General features: G+C 40.4%; 1 protein-coding gene across 2 annotated transcripts in view; it reads right to left on the bottom strand.

Moving 5' to 3' along the window:
- The window catches only part of gpam (glycerol-3-phosphate acyltransferase, mitochondrial), a 93,198-nt gene extending 71,181 nt beyond the window's left edge, over nt 1-22,017 (bottom strand). For both annotated transcript variants that reach the window (XM_060842137.1, XM_060842136.1), the window contains exons 1-2: nt 21,841-22,017; nt 14,563-14,660 (exon numbers count right to left, since the gene is read on the bottom strand). The gene's annotated coding sequence lies outside the window, so the exon portion shown is untranslated. The remainder of the gene's footprint in view (nt 1-14,562; nt 14,661-21,840) is intronic.
- Between the last annotated feature and the right edge of the window lie 87 nt (nt 22,018-22,104).

Raw genomic sequence — 22,104 nt, 5'->3', positions numbered from 1 at the left:
GTGGTACAGCATCCATCCAGGCATTTGGCAGGTCTAATTTCACACTTCACTTGCCTTACAGTGCCTAGGAGATTACTTTTAAATTGCTCTCCATATTCTAGTGATAGATTGGGGACTGCATTGTGTTTATTGGAAAAGGCTGCAGACACTGCTGCAGCATTGTGATAACATAGAAATTGGTATTGAACTCAGAGAGATCCCACTTAACCTTGTGATCTCAGCTCAAAGAGCACTGCATCTTATCCTTGCAACCCAACTGATGATTAATAGTTTGGAACAGCCAAAGGGTCTTAAAGCTTAATACATTTTGAATATAAAACTGTAGATATGTAATGAAGTTGTACATTGCAAAAACATTCCTTTTTTCTTTAAAAAAAATCACATTTGCTTTTCGTTATATCTCAGAAATATTTTCAAGCATTTCACATATAATAATAAAAAATTCACTTATTTAGTACCTTTCATAACTAAAGTGTTCTAAGTATTTGGTCATAATTGCAAATCAGGAAATGTAAGCTAAGTCAGCTAACTGGCACAACAAGCTCCACAAACAGCAATGTTACAATGATCAAATATGATTTTCTGATGTTGATTGAGGAATAAGTATTAGCCAAGACATTGTGGAGAATACTCCTGGCTTTCTCGAAATTGCACCATCAGGTATTTCACATAGAATAAAAAGGACAGACAGGTCCCTCTGACAAGGCAAAAGTGAGGACTGCAGATGCTGGAAACCCGAGTCTAGATTAAAGTGGTGCTGGAAAAGCACGCAGATCAGGCAGACAATGCAGCACTCCTTCAGTTCTGTACTAGTTATGTCAGCATTAAACATTGTGCTCAACAAATACTGAAGTAAAACATTAACAAACACCATTGGATTTAGAGGCAAGTGTGTTTTCAACAGTGCCACAGCTGACAGGTTATTTATACTTCATATACATATTATTTACAGAAGGGCTTCAAAGTACAGCTGTTATGTGGGGAATCACATCAATCATTCTGCACTCAAACGACCACAACAAGGTAAAGTTGAATTACTGGTTTAAGCAGATTTTACTGGTATTTGTTGAAGGTTGAATACCTGTCAGGACAAAGGAAGCAACTCCAACTCTGCTTTAGATACTGTAATACCAGAAATGTTAAAACAGATGAGCATGGCATCTGTTTTAATATAAGGATACACAAGGGTAGATATCAACAGATGTATACACACGCTGATTTTTTTCCCTAACAGGTAAGTATCTGGAATTTCCTTTCCCAAAGGGTAGTGGATGTAGAATGTTCAATATTTTTATGGTAAAGATAGATAGATTCTTGATAACAGGGGAATGAAAGGTTATCCAGGACATGAAGGAACGTAGAGTTGAGATTAAAATCAGAGGAGCATGAATCTTATTGAATGATGGATCAGAATCGAACGGCCGAGTGACCTGCTCTTGTTTCTTGTTTATACATTTACTGGTTTGGTACTGCACACCACTAAGAATCCCAAGTGTGCTCTGTGTTGTCTGATCATGTACAGTAGAGGCCCTATAGTAGACACTGGCAACAGACAGAAAAGAACACAAGTCAAAGCTCTTCTCCCTGTTAATTAGTGAGCCATGGTTTAAGATGAACAATAGGAAGTTAGGATCCGCTTTTAGTCTCTTACATAAAACCTGGATACTAGAGCAAGCAAGTAGCAGAGTTGTACGGTCTTGGTTCCGCTTCCTGGTCAACTGTAGGACTGTACATCAGCATAAATCAACTCTTTAAGGCCAGAGGGAAGTGGGAACTTAAGGAAAAGCAATCCTACAGGATCAGCACAATAAGACCTCTTTTATCTGCCATGATAGCCTCATGCAGCAACATCCTGGACACCGGACAGTAAATGCATCGTCCAAATTTAAAGGAGAAGTGAGGATGATTTAAGTCAGAAAGGAGACAATTGGTGTAACAAGTGAAGCACACGCCTGAACAAGGTGTTAAAATGAAGAATGATACATTACAGTAGGAAACCATTCAATGCATTGCGCCTTTGAAAAAATTCACCAATTCATTTCAACCCTTCTCAATTCCCCAAAGCCCTGTAATTATATTTCCTTTTCAAGTATTTATCCAATTCTCTTTCGTATGTTACTACAGAATCTGCTGCCACAAACATCAATTTGTCCCTGATCACCACACTCATAACCTCATGAAACTTCAATTGAAGAGCATAACCCTTTCCTTCTGACATATATCATTGGTTCCTACACAGTGCCCATTCGGGCAGGTATCCTTCTCAAAATCTTTCACAATGTCTCAAAGATAGCCTTCACCCTGACACCAGGCATCATTTAAGTTAGTGCTCTCAGAAACGTCTATCCATCAATCCTCCAATACCTCAAATACCATTTTTTCCCCTATAATTTGAAGTGCTCCCCAGTTGGTTACCTCATTCTGCCATTATTGTGTTTCTGACTGTGTAAAGCTGAAATAGAGCCACAGAGCTTCACAGCACAGAAACAGACCTTTCGGTTGAACTTATCCATACCGAACAGATATCCTAAATTAATCTAGTCCCACTTGTCAGCATTTGGCCCATATCCCTCTAAATTCTTCCAATTCATATACCCATCCAGATGCCTTTTAAATGTACCAGCTTCCAACACTTCATTTGACTGCTCATTCCACACCCACATCACCCTCTGCCTGAAAAACTTGCCTCTTAGTTCCCTTTTAAATCTTTCCCCTCTCACCTTAAACCTAAACCCTCTAGTTTTGGACTCCGCCACTCCAGGGAAAAGGCCTTATCTATTTACCCTATTCATGCCCCTCATGATTTTATAAACCTCTATAAGGTCACCCCTCAGCCTCCAACACTGTAGGAAAAATAGCCCCATCCCCAAATGTTGTCAGCAGTATTCAGTGCTAGAAACTGGTTTCACCGTGTTACACTCTCAGAGGACTCTTGCTCTTTCTGCTTATTTATATCTTGCCAAATTGCCACCCACTCACTATTCTCCTGAATTCTCTGCAGCTGCAGGATGATCAACTCCTGAAGAGTATGCTTCAGGGAATTCTCAACCTCCTACATATCCTTCAGTGATTGCAACCACTCCTTAAACTTAGGAACCCGAGTTCAATTTGAGGTAGATCTTTTATTTGTGGTTACTTCAGACAGACAAATCATTTTGGATTTTCCACATGATGGACATTTTGTGTAATAATCAATCTACCTAGACAACATATACTTTTAGTTTAATATGTCCTTAGACTTGCATACTTTTATCCAGTAACATACTATATGAACTACTTACAAGTGAATTCCTTCTTTCACCAAATTCTCATTGTCCCTTCATCTAGCAGATAATCCTGGCTCTGTTGTCCATCAAACTTCAAGCAGTCAATTGAGAAAGTAGATAGTATACAATTGAAATTCAATTATAAGTTCCCTGACATGAAACATGAAACGACGTCGTTCCCTGATTTTCTTGACTAGTTGATGCTATTAGTATAGCAATCATTGTTGCAACACCACTGGCACATTTTCAAGTCTTCTGTCCAATACTTTTTTTCAAAAGTTTGCTGTTCACTACTGACATGAGGTTCATGTTGACAACTGACTGGTTGACAGTAATGACATGATTCATAAGGTGATATGAAATTATAATAATGGTCAACTTCATTACTGGTGCACCCCTTCTTGTATTTAATTCATTTATAGGATGTGGGCATTGCTGGCTGGGTCAACACTTATCGCTATTGTGATATAATGACAATTTGTAATGGGTATAGTGGTAAATCCTACCTAGCTGGTTTTCAAAGCTCCCATTAATTTCAAAATTTTTACATCTGCTTAAAGATCTTTCAGTGATTTAAGTCAAGCCTTCCAAAACCTCCCCTAGATCTTCAACCCAGCATGTGCCCTCTCCTACAACTCAGAAATACTATGTATCCTTCGCCTTAGTGGAAAGGCTTCAAACCAATGCAGGCCAACATTCTGAAATTCACCTCTGAAACTCCTTGCCTTGCTGTTTCAATCAGCCCCTTCAAATCCCTCCTCAAATTTCCTCTTCCCAATTTCTATTTCATAGCCAATCTGCTTTGTAAAACATCCAAAGATATTCTGTAACAAGAAGTAGGTGCCAGCTTTTATTCCTCCTGTTAATTAACTTCATTGAACTTATCAATGTTCCTTCCATACAAGATTATGCTATTAGGTTTATAAAGGAGCACATAATGTTCTGGAAGTATCAAAGACAGCACCACAAACTTGCTTCTAAGTTAAAGCTTATATTTACATAAAGATCAGGAAAATCAGATAGCTTTAAACAAAATAAAATCTCAAACAGTGATTTGGGGCTCCAATGATAACTGGATTTCTACTTTAAAATTATGAGCCCACTGCATAGTTTAAGTACTTCAACTTCAGGAAAAGTGCTGGATAAGAAGTTAAACTACAATAACCTTTTGCTGGTATTATCTGACTTGAGTCACATCAGCCCTTGGTAACTGACTTACCATTGGTTCTTTCGCCCAATGGATAACTATCTGGCTTACCACCAAAACTCAGTTTTTAAAAGTTAAACATTCTTGTATTTGCTTTGTTAAAATTGAGCAAACCACTACAATGACTTTATACTGTTCTGTTTTATTTTTTTTCAATGCACCAAGATGTGAATATTTGAAAGTCAGCGTCAAAAGTTAATTGGATTGCTTTGAAATTTGTAGAACTAGACTGATTTCTAAACAGGTCATTATACGATGTAAACATTTTACAAATTAGGTCACCCTAACTTCTGAATGACCTGGCTATAGCAGGAGGGTGGTGGAAGCAGATTCAATAGTAACTTTCAAAATAGAATTGGATATATACTTGAAAACCTACCTTCTGCAGTGCAAAAAGGAAAGAGGACACTAGAAGCAACTGAGTGACCCTTTCAAAACATAAGCACAATAGGCCTGAATGGACTTCTCTGCTGTAGGATTCTGTGATTCTAAGGCCTACTGTACAGTAAAATGTGTACTCTGCCTCAACAAAAAGATCAAGTATTCATTTGAAGGGAAGGATGATAATCTTGCACTTCAAAAACACAATCAAGAGAACTTACTAGAGAGTAGTTAAAGGAGAAAGTAAAGACTGCAGGTGCTGGAGATCAGAGTCAAGAGTGTGGTGCTGGAAAAGCATACCAGGTCAGGCAGCACCCGAGGAGCAGGAGAATCGACATGTCGGGCATAAGCCCTTCATCAGACTTCCCTTCTACTTCTCTTTTGTTAAAATACTCCTCAAAACTTACCATGCTGACCATGGCTGAGTGACAGAAAAGCTTTCTTTCTCATTTCTCTGTTGCTCTTGCTCGTTGGGTTGTTTTATGACAATAAATAGTGGTGCTGTGTAAAAGTAAGTTGCTGGATACTGGGGAAACAGCAATAGTTAAAGCCCTGTTTCAAGCCTGATGAAGGGGTTATACCCAAAACGTCGGTTCTCCTGCTCCTTGGATGCTGCCTGACCTGCTGCGCTTTTCCAGCACCACATTCTCGATTCAGATATTATCAAAGTACTTTAATTGCATCTTAGCAGCCCGACAGAACTTAAGAAGGCTGATAATGTTATCCTCCCTGAGTTTCAATTAATTAGTTAGCTCGTTTTCTGACTTGCTTGTGTCTGCCTTTTTTAACAAACATGCTCTTTTCTGATTCAGAACCATCCTTATCTGTCTTTCTATTTTTACTACTACTTCGGAAACCCCCACCCTGTCTCTCTACTACTTTAAAGGCTCCCAAAAGAGATTTGGCAGATGAATAATATATAATTTGAAATAACTATCAATTGCATTTTTAAATGCAAAATCGAAGAAATCATAACTGCATTCAACAATGTACAAAGGTGATAAATTTCGATAATGTTGAAGATTTTAAGTTTTATTCTTCCCCATTTCAACACAGCCGACAATTAAGGCTTGCAAGTTAATTCTGAAATAGGAAACTTTGTAAAAAAACACTTTACCACTATTGATAGGACACAGATGAAGATCCCACTTGCAATGGAATAAATTGCTGACTTATTGGTATTAGAGTAAAATAAATGGGAAAAAAATTGACAATTGAAATTCATAGGAGAAAATAGCAGACAGATTAGAAAGGTTGTGCAACTCAGTTCAGTTCATCCAAAAATCACAGATCTAAATCTTTGTTAATTGATTGCAGGGTTTCAACTTTTGCTGTTTTCCCCTGCATCCAACAACTCACATTTACACAGCACCTTTATTTATTGTAATGAAACAACCCAACTAGCAAGAGCAACAGAGAAATGAGAACAAAAGCTTTTCTGTCGCCCAGCCATGGTCAGCACGGTAAGTTTTGAGGAGTATTTTAACAAAAGAGAGGTGGAAAGGAAATTCCAAAACAAGGATCAAAGCAGCTGAAGGCATAGCCACCAATACAGAGGAACCCCGATTATTCGAACGTCGATTATCAGAATTTTGGATTATCCGAACAAGACCGCAAGGTCCCGATGCTTAGCTAAACAGTGTTATCAGGCATTTGATTATCCAAACAAAATACTCCCCCCTGTATCGTTCGGATAATCAAGGTTCCTCTGTAATGGAATAGTGAAAATTAGACATGTGAAAGAAACTAGAATCAGAGGAGCACAAAGATTTCAAAAGCTTTTCGGACTAAAGAGTTACATAGACAGTAAGGGATCAGCTCACGGAGGGATACAGAAACTGAGACAATGGTTTCCTTAAAACTGAAGGGGTGAATAAGATAATAAATTCCAATAATTGCCAAAAACTCTCTGATTTTAATCTTAAACTCATCTTTTTGTTAATCTGAATCTGTGCTCCTTTCTCCTGTCAGTGGTTTTATTTGAAGCGGCACTTTTCTATTACCTTCAATTCCTCTGCATTCCGTTCTTTCATGGATGAAAGTGTCTCAGCTTCTTCACTCCTTACAACTCAGTCCTGAACAAAAGAGTCAGTCTCCTCTCCCATCATGTCCTTGATCTGAAGTTTCTTCTTTTTTATCGTGGTTGTGCAGAATGAGACACAATACGCAAGATATGTTTCAAACTAGGGCACTATGCTGTTCAAACATGATTGCTTTCAATACATTGTCCACAAACTGTTGGCTATTTGGTGTACTATTCTATTTGTTTTGCTAATTGTTTTATGATAAGTATGAATTTTATAAATACACATATAACCAATGCTTCATATTTTTGTGTTAAGGCAATGAAACCTGATAACACATTACTGCATCTTAAAATCTATTTAAAAGTATGCCACCTGTTATGAAAATTCTACAAATCAAATATTTAATACAGAAAATGACAATGTAACAAATCCTGTCACACAGTAAGCTGAAACAGAGTTCAAACTGAATCTTTGCCCCTCCATTTACCACTTTCCTTGCTTTAACACTTGGTCGCAGGCAGGACAAAGTGAAGCGTTTTGGGTTTGGTGACCCTTCCTCAGATCTGAGGAAGGGTCACCGGACCTGAAATGTTAACTCTGATTTCTCTTCCAGATGCTGCCAGACTTGCTAAGCTTTTCCAGCAACTTTTGGTTTTGTCTCTGATTTACAGCATCTGGAGTTCTTCCAGTTTTTACTTAGGATAAAGTGAAGCTAGTTTGCTTCTGACTGCTTGAAACAAAGATGACCGTTGAAGCACAAAGTATCAACTAGTGAACTGGCACACGTAATTAATTAGTAAAATAAATCATGTTACAAAATGCTTGAATCTGAACACCTTACAAATGATTTACAAAATTCTAATATTTACAGCATGCTTCGGAAACTGTCAACTGTCTCCTAATAAATACCCTGTTTGGTACCTGTGCCAATTTCTTGGAAACAGATAAGTAAGGCACGGCGACATTCACAGTGTTTTCCTTCCACCTTCTTTCAGAGCAAATTGTCAGAGTGAGAGATGTGGAAGATTGCCAACATGTGACCAGATTGACAATGCTACCGTTATTATACATTAGCCTGTGCAAACATTGGAGAGAGCTGCAAATTAAGAAACTTAATTCATTTATTGGGGCAAAAACAAAAGTGAAAAACATGACTCTTGCCATAGAAGAGCTGGTTTGGTCATTTGAGTGCAAGAGCTGCTGTGGGTCTACTCTCCTGTGATTCAGATTGCATAATAGCCAAAGGAAAAGTGTCTGTTAGCTCCAATCTTGCAATTCCTTAGCCCAATGGATTGACACACTTGCTCAGCCAGCAGATTGAAAAGCCAATTTCACACAGCTATAGATAGAGACTCTGCCCCTTTCTCAAGGAACAATGCAGAGAACACCAGGACCATCATGGGCATAATTTCCATTTAAGTTTAGTACATGTGTTTAAGAGATAGGGAAGGATCCTTTGATATAAAGTTAAAATATAAAGTTTTCACTGGTCTCTGTTCTATTGGAAAGCTGTTGTGAAACTTGAAAGGGTTCAGAAAAAATTACAAGAATGTTGCCAAGGTTGGAGGGTTTGAGCTTATAGGGAGAAGCTAAATAGACTGAAGTTATTTTCCCTGGAGCCTTGGAGACTGAGGGGTGACCTTACAGAGGTTTATAAAATGATGTGGGGTATTGATAAGGTGAATAGACAAGATCTTTTCCCCAGGATTCGGCATGTCCAAACCTAGAGGGCATAGGTTTAAGGTGAGAGGGGAAACATTTAAAAGAAACCTAAGGGCCAACCTTTTCGTGCCCAGGATGGTTTATGTATGGGATGAGCAGCCAGAGGAAGTTGTGGAGGCTGGTACAATTACAACATTTTAAAGGCAACTGGGTGGTTATATTAATAGGAAGAGTTTAGAGGGGTATGGATTAAATGCTGGCAAAGGGGACTAGATTTATTCAGGATATCTAGTTGACATGGATGAGTTGGACCAAAGGGTCTGTTTCCATGCTATATATTTCTATGACCCTAAGAGAATGACACCTACTAATTCTACTAGAATTTACTTCTAGATTAATGCATTGATCTCAGCATCCAGGAAACCATGATAAACAATGCAGGATTACTAGTAAACATCCACATACACTCAGGCCTAAAATCCTAAATGGACATGTCAAGACTGATAAAGATGTAACAAGCTCCTTAAACAGGTTTTGCCCAAGAAATCATCAAGGTGGAAGGTTGACTCTCTGAGCAAGGTGACAACATCACAGTATGTCTTAATTTAGATACTGAATCAGGATGTATTTTTTGTTTTCCTGTTTTCCGAAGATCTCATTGCTTTTGGTGGAACAATGCACACTGCTGAGACCCATAAATAAAGAAGATACATTTCAGTATTTATCCAACCCCTATGACTCAGCAGGCAATGCATAATTTCATTTCTAAACTTTGCTTCCTATCCCACGCCCCTCACATCACCAAAACTACTAATTTCCACATCTATAAAATGCCTACCTCAGCGCCCATGCCATAACCCGCATGTATGCTTTCCACTTCCAGTTTTGATTATTCTAACATAGTTGCATCCGGCCCTCTTATCTGTATTCTATGAATTGCACCAGGCCCAAATTGTAACTGTCCTGCATTCAAAGATTTAAAGCTCTCACCTTCAAATTTCTCCTTCCAAAAATCTCACGCTCTATTTTAATAAAAGCAAGTTAATACAATGTTACATGGGACTGTGATGCTTTTGGATCACAGTCTCGGTTTTAGTTTTTCTGACTTCTGCATTCAGGCGAGAGAGGAGAAAACAGGGCTAAGGGCGCATCTTGCGGCCAATATGCTTGCTAATTTATAAGCATTTAAGGATGTGAGGTAAGTACAGGATTGTCAGATAAACCAGCAATCTGACATCCCAGCCTCTGCAGTCCTCACTATCTCCAACTAAAGGATAACCAACTGAGTGAGGGTCAGCTGACACCCTTCTTCATCATTTGACACTTGGATGTGAAGAAACCATTGTTTAAAAAAAACATGAATTACACAGAAATCATTTTATCTTTGAAGACTGAGGTAATTTTACAGCTTTTCAGTGATTCAACCGAAAACAGATATGGTCAGCAGCAGACTGCACAATGAAATAACCTCTATTCAGCATTTGATCTTCTTTTGCTGACCAGGTAATTCACTAAAAGAGTTTGCTGCAGAGTACTGCAGGATCTTGACTTTGCTGAATGAACAGGGGTAGTACCAAGTCCTGCAATGTCACTGGGAGACAGGAGTTTCATTACAGAATCACGTGCAAAATTGAACATGGAAAAATCATAACCTTGCAAAATGGACAAACTATAAAATTAACAGTCATGCTTTAAATTTGCTTCTCATGAATATGACAATGTTACTTTCTCGTTATTTCCTCATTTTTGAACTTTCTCTTCAGATGTCACTTGGCATTACTAAAATACAGTTCCATGGAAAACAGCGTACGTGAAACGTATTGGTATTCATTCACCAAAATCCTGCATGTGAATTGGCTATTCAATCATGGAGCTAATCACAGCTAAGTTTCATCCCATTCTTACCAGCATCCACAAAGAATATCTATCTCTAGTATGGGGAGTAGTTGACAGTGGGAACCATTCTCTGCCCTCATATCCATATGTTGCTGCATCCTTCAATATCACTTTGGCTCAGATTGAATCTAACACTTTCCTGTTCTGTATCAATCCATGATGGCAGGCATACATCAACTCAACCATCCATTCGGTGAGTTCAAGGCAACCACACATGAAGGAAGAGCTAATGATGAGTCCTTCAATGACTATGCTCTATGTACTTGCTCAGTAGTAGAGCTTGATGATAGTTTTAAGACATCTGGCCTCCCAATCAATGCTGACAACTTCAAGACATAAGAAAAGCCAAAATGAGGGTAAAATTCTAAATTTTAAACATCAAAACTAGTAATCCTGTACCACTGTTATTCAAATACTGGTTCAAACCAGGTTCTGCTTACTTAACACCTGCACCACAAACAAATTCAACAATATTTGATATTCCAGAAAAAAGTGGATCTTTAAAGTTCCAGACCTCATAGCTCTTTATCGAGGCAACAGTAATTAAGGCAGCGTGAATAATTTATTTTGGAAGTGTGGGAGATGCATGCAAGAACCCAGACCAATCAAGCACCAGGCTGGCCTCTGAAGGCTGACCACAAGATTACTTCATCAGCTATTTATTAACATGTGTTGACAACTGGCATTGGTGCAAAAACATAGCTTGTATTGTCATTTCAAACAATACCAGATTCAGTGTATTAGAGATATTCAGTATTATTTAATTGAAGGTCACTACCATGAAGGTGGAACTTGCTGGAGTTGCTCTCTTGTACTTTCTTTCGCACCCAATTCATGCTTACAAACACATATTCCAAACTGAAAACTCAGAATGCAAACCATTTGATACAAAGTACAGTGGTTTTACACATTGGGAAAAAAAGGGTAAATTAAAATAGTATTGCAGAATACAATCATAAATTCTATGTAAAGTCCCTCCTTCCTGCTCTGGTAAATAATCCAATCACACCATAAAGTTGATTCACCAAGGAACCAGGGGAAAAAAAAGACCGACCATACTGTGTAGAATTTCCAGAACATTTACACAAGGATTGGTGCTGGGTCCACTTATTTTCATCATTTATAGAAATGATTTGGATGTGAACATAAGAGATATAGTTAATAAGTTTGCAGATGACACCAAAATTGGAGATGTAGTGGACAGCGAAGAAGGTTACCTCAGATTACAACAAGATCTTGATTAGATGGGCCAGTGGGCTGAGAAGTGGCAGATGCAGTTTAATTCAGATAACTGTGAGATGCTGCATTTTGGGAAAGGGAATCCTAGCAGGACTTATACACTTAATGGTAAGGTCCTAATGGAAGTGTTGCTGAACAAAGAACAAGAGCAAAACTCCTTGAAAGTGGAGTCGCAGGTAGATATGATAGTGAGGAAGGCGTTGGGCATGCTTTCCTTTATTGGTTGCAGTATTGAGTATGGGAGCTGGGAGGTCATGTTGTGACTGTACAGGAAGTTAGTTTGGCCACTGTTGAAATATTGCGTGCAATTCTGGTCTCCTCCCTATTGGAAAGATGTTGAGAGACTTGAAAGGGTTCAGAGAAGATTTACAAGGATGTTGCCAGGGGTGGAGGATTTGTGCTATAGGAAGAGGCTGAACAGGCTGGGACTGTTTTCCCTGGAGCATCGGAGGCTGAGGGGTGATCTTATAGAGGTTTATAAAATCATGTGGGGCACGGATACGATAAATAGACAAAGTCTTTTCCCTGGGGTCGGGGCGTCCAGAATGAGAGGGCATAGGTTTAGGGTGAGAGGGGAAAGATAAATAAGAGACCTAAGGGGCAGCTTTTTCACGCAGAGGTTGTAATGTGTATGGAATGAGTTGCCAGAGGAAGTGGTGGAGGCTAGTACGATTGCAACATTTAAAAGGCATTGGATGGGTATATGAGTAGTAAGGGTTTGGAGGTATAAGGGCCGGGTGCTGGCAGGTGGGACTAGATTAGGTTGGGATATCTGGTCGGCATGGACAGGTTGGACCGAAGGGTCTGTTTCCATGCTGTACATCTCTGTGACTCTACTCTTCTGGCATCCCTCTTTCAGATACGCACAGGGAGTATAACATTATCACAATCACCTGATGAAGGAGCGTCGCTCCGAAAGCTAGTGTGCTTCCAATTAAACCTGTTGGACTATAACCTGGTGTTGTGTGATTTTTAATAATGGGAAACGTTTTTAAGAAAGTAATTAATAGTATCCACAAGTTGATGCACATATAAATTTAATTTTGATATTTCTTCTCAGCCTTGAGACATACAACTATAAAAATTCCCGCAAACATCTTTCTTGACCAAACACAGAACAAGATGAAACCTGGAATGTCCCTGGTCTGACCACCTCAAATAATCAAGATGTAGAGTGTCAGTTGGCTGTTCAACCATGGGGCTAATTACAGGGGAGCTGTAATTCAATCCCTGCCAGCATCCACAAAGAAAAACAGTTATCAGGGAAACTAATGCAAAGATTTGTTTTCTCAATTCAGCAAGGGAACTTCTTATTGTCAAATAATGACATCTGATCAGAATGAGAACAAAGTTCAAGCTATCAAGCCCATTTCCACTCAAATGACTAAGTGTAAAAATAAACCTCCGAGAACTGCCTGGTATCAATTTGTACCCCTTCAGCTGTGGTCATTGCCAATATTTGTGCTTCATGAGTCCTTGGGTCTCCATTTACATCTGTCAATGGAATACTAAGTACATTGCTGTTTGGTACCTTTCATTAGCTATTCCACAATTGCAGGTACAAGTAATCCAATTAGGAAGCAGGCTTATGACACATTTAATCTGGATGATAATACTCTTCCCAGTACTTAATCTGGAGAAAAATGACATTTACAGATGACCGTTTTATGAGGAAATTCAGAAACATAGTCACCAATTACCTAAAGTGATGGGATAAAACTCCAGAATGTCAATCTGATATAATGATTGAACATAACCATCCAAAATCTGCAAATCCCAATTTACAGGTTGGAATCACAAAGGTCTATGGATTATTGGATCCACTATCATTCCATTATTATTCTTATGAACTTTAGTCCCATCTTTTACCTTTTCTCCTGAAGGCAGCCCCTAGCTGCTGGGACACCGTTCTATAGGTTCACCCAAATATTTTTTTGCTCCTGTGTGGCATGATGGGGTGATCTTGCAGGGGTAACAAAGATGACCAACTCAGATGATAGCCACACCTTCCCAGGAGTAATAAACTGCTAGATCCTGGCCTGTTGTTGTACAAATCAGCATCGGTACTCCTTCTAACAACCACACTCCCAGAACAAATCAACTAAAAACAAGGGAAACAACCATAGTATGACCTTGGTGTCAAGGCTCAGCTCTTCATTAGGGAAACTCACAAAGACTCTGTGTCCTGTACTCTCTATTCGGAGAGATTCAGACTATGCGGGTTTAGTATCTTCAGGCTTCATACCATCACTGAACTCTCAGTGCGAATGCGCTACAAACCAGATATTGAGCTTTCATTTTATGCAATAATCAAAGCAGCCATTGTAGTATACTGGAGGAGGAGATCCGGATCAAACTGCACGGGACTGAAAAAGCTTTCAAAATAATTGAGAAGCAGATTATTTGCACTGGAAAGCTAATGCACTCATAAGTAAAGGATCTGTTAATGTAAACTCACTACAAACTTCTGGTAACTCTTGTGTTACCTTTTATATTCTAAGTTAACCTTTCAGTTACAAATAGGTTAGTTGCAACAGCAACTCTAATGAGCCTAAGAATTGGGTCAGGGAGAATTATAGTTTCACTCTGGCTTAAATTGGTCTTACTCTCCAAAGTTAATTAAATCAAAACTTTCACTAACATGAACTAAATTACGCCCGAAAAAGAAAGCACATTCCAGGAAGTTACCTTAGAAAGTCTTACATCAAATTTTATAAAAAAACATAATATTTCAAGTACAGAGCTGCCAACATCCAACTCTAAGTGGCAGCTTTTAATCAGCATTTTCTTATCTTCGAGAATAAGTGTTAAATGATATTCAACTTCCTCCACCTTCAAAAGCCTTCTACAAACCTACCCCTTCAATTAATCTTTTCTCACTTACTTAAACTTTTCCTTCAAATCCTCTTTGATGTCTAGTGTCCTGGAAATTTCACACTTGCAGCATTTTCGATTTCTTTCTTGTATTACATTTCCGTCAAACTATAATACAATCACATGCAGAGACAACAAACATAAGGTCATTGTAGTAATATAAAGCCCTCCTTTATTTATATATAAATGCATTTTAAAACTTCAAGCAAGCACATTTGGAGTGGAGCAGGTTTCCAACCTTCACAATGATCCATCTAAGCCAAGTGAAGGGATCACTGCCACAAAAACACGCGTCAGCACAGACTCACAACCGCTTAATTGGATAGAACTGTCCTTTTGTTGTGGAACACAAACAGGATACAGGTCGACTGATGAATGAATCTTATTCTCAGTGCCAGTTAAAGCTTACCCTGACAGTCAACATCTGTGCGTAAGTCTTTTCCATAGGTACGGTTGACAGAAAGGAAATGTATCTCCATGGAAAAGCAGTCAGAAAACCTTTACCTGTCCTTTTTCAAATATGCATTGGTATAAATATAAAGAAAGTACTGTAGTTGCTGGAAATCTGAAATAAAAACAAAGCTGGAAATACTCAGCAGATTCGGTAGTATATGTGAAGAGAAGGACAGAGTTAATGCTTCAAGACAAATATAATTTATCTTAGCATGGAATAGTCATATTCTATTCAAAATGTTGACTATGCTTTTCTCTCCTCAGATGCTGCCAACTCTATTAATAAAAATAACCCCATTTTTCCTGACAGCAGCTTTTGATGATGGTTCCTTTATTACTACTCACAACTCACTGCGGCTCATCTTTTATTCCTTTAAATGCCTTTTGCTTTATACTAACATCCATTTTGTCATGTAATCACTCCTGCATTCCATCCTACCATAGGTTCTCCCATCAGCCTACAATGTTTAAGTTGCTTAAAATCTTTTACAACTCCAATGTTTTCCAATTCCAAGAGAAGGTTGTTGATCTTGCAAGAGCTGCATCTGTGGCCCATTTCTAAATACCTTTCAGAAAGTGATGGTGAACTTCGTGCTTAAACCGCTGCTGCAGCCTTTAGGGGGTGGGTACATCCACATTGTTGTTTCAGAGTTCCAGGCTTTTGATCCAGCCACAATGAAGGAACAAGAATATAATTCCAAAGTCAGTCTGGTCTCTGTCTTGAAGAGAACTTCCAGATGGTGGTGTTCCAAAGTATCAGCTGCCCATGTCCTTCCAGATGGTAAAGAACTTTGGTTTGGAAGTTAGCGAGGCAATGGCCTGATTATATTATTATTGGACTATTAGTCCAGAGACCCAGGTAATGTTCTCAGGACTTGGGTTTGAATCACACCGTGGCACATGGTGGAATTTGAATTCAATACAAATCTGGAATTGAAGGTCTAATGATGACCATTAACTTGGTGTCGATTGTCAGAAAAACCCATCTTGTTCACCAATGTTATTTAGGATCTGCTGTCTTTACCTGGTCTGGCCTACATGTGACTCCTGACCCACAGCAATGCAGTTGCCTCTTAAATTGGTCAATAAATGAGCCATGAATTAATTTCAAAAAAGATGCTGTCAAAGGAACCTTGGTGAACTGGTGTATTACACACTGCTGTCACTGTACGTAGGTGGTGAAGGGAGTGAATGCTGAAGGTGGTGGATGGGGTGCCACTTTCCAGATTGAGTTTGATTTTGATTGATTGTTGTGACATGTATCAAGATACAGTGAAAAATGTTGTTTTGAATGCTATACAGGTAGATCATACCATACAAAGTGCATCAAAGCAGCAGAATAGAGAGCAGAACACAGTGTTACAACTGCAGAGAGAGAAAAAGAAATCAGAATTAACATCTGGAATTTCAAAAGTCTGATAACTGCAGGGAAAAAGCTTTTCCTGAATCTGTTCATACATGTATTCAGACTTTTATGAAAGTAGGTGGAAGAGAATATAATCAGGTGGGAGGGGTCTTTGATTATGTGGTCGCCTTCCCGAGGCAGTGGCGAGTACAGATGGAGTCAAATGTCTTCAATGTAGTTGGACTAGCAGTCATTTGTGTAAGTGGAGAATAGCCCATCACATTCCTGACTTGCACCTTGTAGGTGAGAATAAGGAGGTGATCACTAGAATCATAGAGATGTACAGCACAGAAACAGACCCTTTGGTCAACGCGTCCATGCTGACCGGATATCCCAATCCAATCAAGCACCTGGCCCATATCCCTCCAAACCCTTCCTATTCATATATCCATCCAGATACCTTTTAAATGTTGCAATTGTAGTAGCCTTCACCATTTCCTCTAGCAGCTCATTCCATACACGTACCACCCTCTGTGTGAAAGATTTGTCCATTAAATTTCTTTTATACCTTTCCCCTCTCACCATATACCTATGCCCTCTAGTTCTGGACTCCCCCACACCAGGGAAAAGACCTTGTCTATTTATCCTATCCATGCCCCTCATAATTTTGTAAACCTCTCAGCCTCCGACGCTCCGGGGAAAACAGCCCCAGCCGGTTCAGCCTCTCCCTGTAGCTCAGATCCTCCAACCCTAGCAAAATCCTTGTATACCTTTTCTGAAACCTTTCAAGTTTCACAATATCTTTCCAACAGGAAGCAGACCAGAATTGCACGCGATATTCCAACAGTGGCCTAACCAACATCCTGTAAAGCTGCAACATGACCTCCCAACTCCTGTACTCAATACTCTGACCAATAAAGCATATAAAATGCCTTCTTCACTATCCTATCTACCTGCGACTCCACTTTCAAGGAGCTATGAACCTGCATTCCAAGGTCTCTTTGTTAAGCAACACTCCCTAGGAGAAAGTGAGGACTGCAGATGCTGGAGATTAGAGTCAAGATTAGAGTGGTGTTGGAAAACCACAGCAGCTCAGGCAGCAGCCGAGGAGCAGGAAAATTGATGTTTCAGGTAGGAGCCCTTGATCAGGAATGAGAGCCACATTCCTGATGAAGGGCTCCTGCCCGAAACGTCGATTTTCCTGCTCCACAGATGCTTTCTGACCTGCTGTGCTTTTCCAGCACCACTCTAATTTCAACACTCCCTAGGACCTTACCATTAAGTCCTGCTAAGATTTGCTTTCCCAAAATGCTGCACCTAACATTTATCTAAATTAAACTCCATCTGCCACTTCTCAGCCCATTGACCCATCTGATCAAGATGCTGTTGTAATCTTGAGGTAACCTTTTTTTGCTGTCCACTACACCTCCAATTTTGGTGTCATCTGCAAACTTACTAACTATACCTCTCATGCTCACATCCAAATCATTTATATAAATGATTAAAAGTAGTAGACCCAGCACTAATCTTTGTGGCACTCCACTGGTCACAGGCTTCTAATCTGAAAAACAACCCTCCACCATCACCCTCTGTCTTCTACCTTTGAGTCAGTTCTGTATCCAAATGGCTAGTTCTCCCTGTATTCCATGGGATCTAAACTTGCTAACCAGTCCCCCTTCTCAAATGCCTTACTGAAGTCCATATAGATCACATCTACTGCTCTGCCCTCATCAATCCTCTTTGTTACAGTGGCTCAGTGGTTAGCAAAGCTGCCTCACAGTGCCAGGGACCCGGGTGCGATTCCCGGCTCGGGCAACTGTCTGTGTGGAGCTTGCACGTTCTCCCCCGTGTCTCCATGGGTTTCCTCCGGGTGCTCCGGTTTCCTCCCACAGTCCAAAGATGTGCAAGTCAGGTGAATTGGCCATGCTAAATTGTCCATAGTGTTAGGTGGATCAGTCATGGGTAAATGTAGGGGAATGGGTGGGTTGCTCTTCGGGGGTTGGTGTGAACTTGTTGGGCCGAAGGGCCTGTTTCCACACTGTAGGGAATCTAATCTAATCTAAAACCTCAATCAAGTTTGTGAGACATGACTTCCCATGCACACAGCCATGTTGACTATCTCTAATCATCCTTGCCTTTCCAAATACATGTACATCCTGTCCCTCAGGAGTCCATCCAACAACTTGCCCATCACCAATGTCAGGCTCACTGGTCTATAGTTCCCTGGTTTGTCCTTACCCCCCTTCTTAAACAATGGCACCACGTTTGCCAACCTCCAATCTTCCGGCACCTCACCTGTGACTATCGATGATACAAATATCTCAGTAAGAGGCCCAGCAATCACTTCCTTAGCTTCCCACAGTGATCAGGTCCTGGGGATTTATCCACTTTTAAGCATTTCTTCCTCCTCTGTAATATGGACATTTTTCAAGACATCATCATCTATTTCCCTACATTCTACATCTTACATGTCCTGAGTAAATACTGGGGCAAAATACTGGTTTAGTATCTCCCCCATCTCCTGCAGCTCCATACAAAGGCTGCCTTGCTGATGTTTAAGGGGCTGTATTCTCTCCCTAGTTACCCCTTTGTCCTTAATGTATTTGTAAAAGCCCTTTGGATTCCCCTTAACTCTATTTGCCAAATCTCTCATGTCCCCCTTTTCCCTCCTGACTTTTCTCTTAAATATACTCCTACTGCCTTTATACTCTTCTAAGGACTCACTTGATCTATCCTGTCGGTACCTGACATATGCTTCCTTCTTTTTCTTAACCAAACCCTCAATTTCTTTAGTCATCCAGCATTCCCTGTACCTACCAGCCTTTCCTTTCACCTTAAAAGGTATATACTTTCTCTGGACTCTCATTAGCCGTGGATTTCCTAGCTCTAGTTTGCTCTTGTAGCCACAGTATTTATATGGCAGTCCACTTAAGTTTCTGCACAATGCTAACTCCTAGGATGTTGACGGTGGGCAATTCAGTGATGGTAACAGCATTGAAGGAATCAAGTAAAGAGGCTAGATGAATCATTGCCTGACACTTGCGTGATGAGAATGTTACTTGCCAATTGTCAGCCCAAGCTAAATGTTGTCTGGGTGATAATGAACTTGAACATGAACTACCTCAGATTCTGTGCAGTCTCAATTATCAGCCAAAATCAAAATCTGATCTTATGATGGAGAAAAAAAAATCAATGATAAAGCAGCTGAACATGAGTCTGCCGCACTACACTAAGGATCCATTACAATGATGTTGAGATGATTGACCTCCAGCTACCATCTTCCTTTGTGCTAGTCATGATTCCAACCACTGGACACATATATCCTGACTCCTGTTTTGCTTGGGCTCCTTAATGACACATTAAATCAAACGTTGCCTTGGCATCATGAGAAATCATATGCACTTCTAGAATTGAATTCCTTTATCATATTTTGGTCCAAAGATGTAATGAAGTGAAAAGCCAAGTACCCGACTGGAACCTAAACTGATTATGCATTCACAAATTTTGCTGAGTAAAACTTGTCACTTCATTGTATGTTGATGACATCTCACATCACTTTGCTGATGACTGATAGGGTGGTAATTGGTTAAATCGGATTTGTTCCCATACTCAAGCAACCAAATATTCAGGTAAATGACATGTCATAGTTTTACTGGAATATCCAGGCTATGAATGCAGATGGCGGAGGGAGACAATTATTCAGTTTTACAGCCAGGCTACTGCAGTACCCAGTGCCTTCAGCCATTTCTTGATATTAAACACATTGTATCACATTGGCATGTGTGTTGCTAGGCTGAAATGCATCATGCACTCAAGCAATACATCTTGCTGAAGATAGCTTCAAACTTTGTCCTTTGCACTGGCAAACTGAGGTTTCCCACAATTGAGGACGGGGATATTTGTGGAGAGTCCTCTTCTAGTTAACTGTTTAATTCTCCAGCATCATTCAAATGATGGACATGACAGCACTGCAGACCACTGATCTGACCCATCGGTTTTGGGATCATTTTGCTTGGTCTAGCGCAAGCTGCATCCACTGAGTTGTAGCTCTATCATATCAGGTTGTTTCTTTTTAAGACATGCTCGGCACTGTTCTTGGCACATTCTCCAGAACTCCTTATTGAACGAGCGTAGATAGCCTTAACTGATGTTAATAGTAAGCAGCAGGGATAAATTGGGCTATAAATTCACAGATTGTGGTTGAAGAGACTAAAAACAGATTCTGCCTGGTCTGAACATTTGTAGCAATTTTGGTTCTTATTTCAGGTTCCCAGCATCTGCAGTATTACTCTTTTGCAATGATATAAATAATACATTGCACATATTCACTTTGGGATCAAGCGGGCATAGTCAACAACAAAATCAAAGAGTTTGTTTTTGAAAACATTTTGTAAAGTTTAAAACATGACAGATATTTCACAAGTGGCACCACAACAGATCTGTTATCAATTCACAAATATCACAGTAGGTAACTGTTCCAAGGTATTCCAGCTGTGGTCTGACTGGTGCCTTGTAATGTTTTAGTCAGATGTTCCTACTTTCTCCCCTATTCCCTTTGAAATAAAGGTTAACATTTCACAGTCCCTGCTGAACTTTGATGCTTGTTGTTTTTTTGAGATTCATGTGTAAGGACTCCCAAATACCTCTGTGCTGCAGTTTTCGGCAGTCTTTCTTCATTTAAATAAAATTCAGCTCCTCTATTCGTCCTGCCAAATTGCTCAACCTCACATTTTCTGATGTTATACTGCACTGCCAAATTTCAGCTCACTGGCTTAACCTGTTTATATCTTTTTGGAAGAATGTCACAAGTCTCATCTTTCAAGCTAACTTTCTTTAGTTTAGAAAAAAAAAACACAATTCACAAAAAGCTGGCCAAAAAGGTTGATTTTCCACAGAGTTACACATTAAGTGCTTGGTCTCTGAGAGTGTGTCGCGCACACACACACTCACATACAGCCCTTTATTTTGTGAATGGATTTATTTGGATTGTGTCACTGACTGATCAGAAACGTCAACCAAATCCCACCCCACCCCAGTTTTCTTGAACTGGCAGTGGATCTTATCTCAAATAACCCAAATGATCTTTGGTTTTCCCCCAGATGAGGGGGGCAGGGAGTCAAGTTATTCCTCCCTCTCCCTTCAAATCACAAGAGTTTGATTTTGCTGCCCATTGATTGCACTGTTTCCTCAATCTTTTTCTACGTTGTTGGAATTCCCCCCCCCATCCCCATCCCCATCCCCTTTCTGAGTTTCTCACTTTGTCCTGGTTCATTTCCTGAGGATGTTTCCCCCCCCCCTGTCCATGGTCTCCCTCCACACACCTGCCTGAGTTTCTGGCTCCCCTCAATCTCTGCTCCCTCCTGACAGTCTGACTCCCTCCCTGTCTGGGGGAGGGGTCTCTGTGACCCAGCTGCCGGCTGCTGAGGGCCGACAGCGGCTCTGATCCCCGACTAACCCAGCTCTCTCCGCAACCTCCGGGCCCCGACCTACCTCAACGACATCGTCAACCTCTCACCGCCCCGACTGCGGAAGCGAACACCGTCCACGCACCGGCCGACACTTCATTTACACACACACACCGTCCGCCGGCCCGGCCCTCACCGACACTCAGAACCCGCATGGAGGCAGCCTGTCTGCCCACCCCCGACTCCTGCGCCTTCTCCTCCCGGCCGCGCGGTGTCGCTGCTCCCTGTCCTCCCGGCCGCGCGGTGTCGCTGCTCCCTCTCTTCCCGGTCGCGCGGCGTCGCTGCTCCC

Source organism: Hemiscyllium ocellatum, chromosome 22, assembly GCF_020745735.1.
Source record: "Hemiscyllium ocellatum isolate sHemOce1 chromosome 22, sHemOce1.pat.X.cur, whole genome shotgun sequence".
In the NCBI taxonomy this organism is placed as follows: domain Eukaryota; kingdom Metazoa; phylum Chordata; class Chondrichthyes; order Orectolobiformes; family Hemiscylliidae; genus Hemiscyllium; species Hemiscyllium ocellatum.
Note: the sequence above shows the minus strand (reverse complement) of the source record. Positions and strands in the feature narration are given on the sequence as shown.